Source organism: Parasteatoda tepidariorum, chromosome 1 (genome assembly GCF_982258835.1).
Source record: "Parasteatoda tepidariorum strain Cologne lab strain chromosome 1, Ptep-v5.0, whole genome shotgun sequence".
NCBI lineage: Eukaryota > Metazoa > Arthropoda > Arachnida > Araneae > Theridiidae > Parasteatoda > Parasteatoda tepidariorum.
The window spans coordinates 14,879,488-14,882,871 of record NC_141755.1 but is presented as its reverse complement, the minus strand read 5'-3'; the positions used below and the strand labels follow the sequence as shown (position 1 = coordinate 14,882,871).

At 29.4% G+C, this 3,384-nt stretch overlaps 1 long non-coding RNA gene across 1 annotated transcript; it reads right to left on the bottom strand.

Moving 5' to 3' along the window:
- Positions 1-350: 350 nt before the first annotated feature.
- Positions 351-2,722, bottom strand: LOC147816282 (uncharacterized). The gene is made up of 2 exons (XR_015433677.1): positions 2,558-2,722; positions 351-1,706 (listed from the first exon to the last, which is right to left on the bottom strand). It is a non-coding gene; the product is annotated as an uncharacterized LOC147816282 (long non-coding RNA).
- Between the last annotated feature and the right edge of the window lie 662 nt (positions 2,723-3,384).

Here is a 3,384-nt window from a genome sequence, read left to right as displayed (position 1 = left end):
TGCTCGTAAATTTGGCTTCTGAGGCTCTCCTCAGAATAATGAAAAGAACAAACCTGAAATTCAACTTTTAAAACATGCATGATTACAACCACTTTCCACATCACCTAAGAGCAGGGCTGTGCACTCTCTATGCTTTTTTGAAGTGAAACTTTCAAAACATTTATTTTCATTTCACTTTTGAAATTTTCTAAAATGAAAAACTTTTAGCACTGTATATATAAGCGAAGACAGCCCTGTTCAAGAGGTACGGTTGCACAGATGCGTTGACCCCTTTTATTAGGTTGTTCCAAAAACATATGTAAAAACTGATTATTATACTTAAAATACTAAACACTCTATAATTATGCAAATTTCTTTTTTATTTGAAATGATTTAATATCTAAAAACAACCCCTCTAAAACAACATTGCATAGGGTTTAAAATTTATATAATCCATTATTATAAATAGAAAACCAGGAACAAGTAATAAGTACACTATAATCATTATGGAACAACCTAACAGCATATAGCAAGGCGGGTTCCCCAAGAGGCATATATTCCTTTTGTGTCATGACCATTTAATACTTATTCTCACTTAAATCTTTGAATTCCTTTACCCTTAACTTGAAGAGAAGAAACGTTTACATTTTATCGATATTTCAGGCCTTACATTACTTTGTGTTATAAAATTCTTAAACAAGAATGGCACAGTTGCTCAAATTTATCAAAAAAGGTAAAGAATGTTATGGATTTTATAAAATCTTTAGGCACTCATTGTTGGTAAAAATGGTCATGACACTATACAATAGAACACCATTTATAAATCTCCAAAAAATAAGAATTAAAAGGCAAAAACATGAATGAACATTTTTTATACCCTTCTAGGATTGTTCAACAAAATTTCCTAATCTTTCATACTGTTATATTGGCTCTACCATTCACAAGCAATCGATAGAACCTGAAATTAAAGTCATCAAGATTATTTATTTATAAAATACTTAAAATGATTATGAAAAGCTGCTTCTACTACAGTGGTTTTAAATCTTTATCAAAATAGTGGGAAAGACAAATAACAATATATTTATTTTGAAATCAATGTAATAAATAAAAGTATATTTTATTTTGAAATCATAAAATAAGAGGAATGAAATTTTTTTGATTCATTAACAATTACAAATCAGAAATTTGTGTTTGGCAGTTTAATGCACATTCCTGGAGTTTTGGGTATAAATATAAAAGCTTAAAATTAAATAAATAGAGAGAAATATGGTTTCCATTGAAACGGAAGCTAGAAAAAGCATAAGCATTGAAAAGATTGATGAATCACATTATTTCTCTTCATTCTTTCTTAACAAATGCAGCTATTCTATTTTTTTATTTTGAAAAGCGTAACAGAAAATGTATATATTTTCAGGAACCTTCTCATAATTTATTCAAGATATAACAACTAAAAAATAAAATAAAAATTGTTATTCATAGAAAACCCTTTTCTTTTTAAACACAACCACCGAGTTCTATTAAAAGGTAAAGGCACAGCTTCAGTCTATCAATAAATAGATGTGAATTAGACGGGGTACTTACCAATATGTAAAACAACCACATCAAATCCACTAAACTCCTTTAAACATTTAATTTTAAATCCTGGAAAGTTTGCGATCTAGAATTACATCAGGAAGATGGGGTTTCAAATATTTCAACATTGAATCCCTGATTACATAAACCTTCATCTAAATGAAAATTTAGATAAAAAAAAAATTATATATTAGAAGAAATACTCTTAACATGCTTAAACACATACTAGATCACAGAGTGTTAATTAATTAAATTCTTTTAGCTTATTTGTATTTTTTTTTCATACATTAAAATTATTTAAATGTAGTTAATTATAAATCATATTTTTGATTTTAACAAATGAAACAAAATTATGAGCTAAAATTACACCTTAATATGATTGAAATATGCATACAATATTACAGGTATTATACAATACTGAGTTATAAATTACACCACGACTTTTAATAGCTCAGATCACATGTTTTTTGTAAGCAAATGCATGCCCGCCACCTAAACACATTTTGCTATGACAGTCTAAATTATGATATCCGAAGATGCAACACAGAAGATTTATGTACCATAATATATTGCAGAAATGTAGTCATACATTATTTACTGAACTCTTACATTTATAGAAAAAAATACATAATATTAACAATCAAGAGATTACAATATTTAACACTAATAAAGGTAACACGTGATAAAATAAATAGATGAATAGTATAGAATAGAGTATTTAAAATCCAAAACTATAAATGAAACTTTTGAAAATAATAAAACCCTACAACATACCATAACAGATCTGATAACATGCTTGCGGAATTAAATATAATCACGGTTTCTTTATATTAGCTATACGTTTATTCAACATTTACACGTTCATAGGGGAAAAAAAGCACTTAACTGTATCAATAATCGAGCGATTATAATATTTATAAATATAAGATTTAACACGTGATGTAATAACATACAACATAAAAATTGAACATTTTTTTAATTCAAAACTTATAATAAATAAAATTACCATAAGAGATTATCCAAGTCTTAAAATCAAGTATTAATTACTAAAATTAATAAAATCAATGTATATCAATAGCGAATCTAAAACACGTGCTACAATGACTACGAATATGGAGCCAAAGCACAAAGCAGGGTAAAAGCACTGACTGGCGACTAAAACAGCAAATAATGTAGCCACGAGAATTAAAATAGCAACCTTTTAATCGTTGCCACCACATAAAACAGACCTTCACTTCCTTTTAATCTTAGGCGAAAATCTACAAAAATCCGCAAAAGTCCTCCATGTTGCCATGGAAAATCAATAACTTTGGGGGTACTGGATTGGAGATCGATCGCTCTCTGATTCAGGTCGAAATTACGATCTGTGGATGAATGAGTGGATGTATGAATGGGTCCACCCTATAAACGGGTGCGACGCATGGTGGGGCAGAAGTCGAATTCTTGGCCATAGATGGCGCTACTGAAAGACAAGAATCGCACACTCTGCCTTAAATTAGCTCGGTTTCTCCAAGCAGGCTTGCCCGTGTGGCAAGTGCCATTCGAAACAACAACAACAATAGCACTAAAATTTAGCATAAAAAGTTAAATACACTTTAAAGCATAATAATATGTATTTATTCCTAAGTCATAATATATCCACATATCACAAATAATAATTTAAACATAGGGGGAAAGGGGAATAGTGTGGACATCGGGCAAAAGTGGACATCTCGAATGTTATTTTCATTTACAGATCTACTGGTGTATTTATAGAACACTGGTGCACACTTCCATGTACAGCTACATAAACACATTGTGAATATTTTAGTACTAATTTGTTATTTAAGGTGC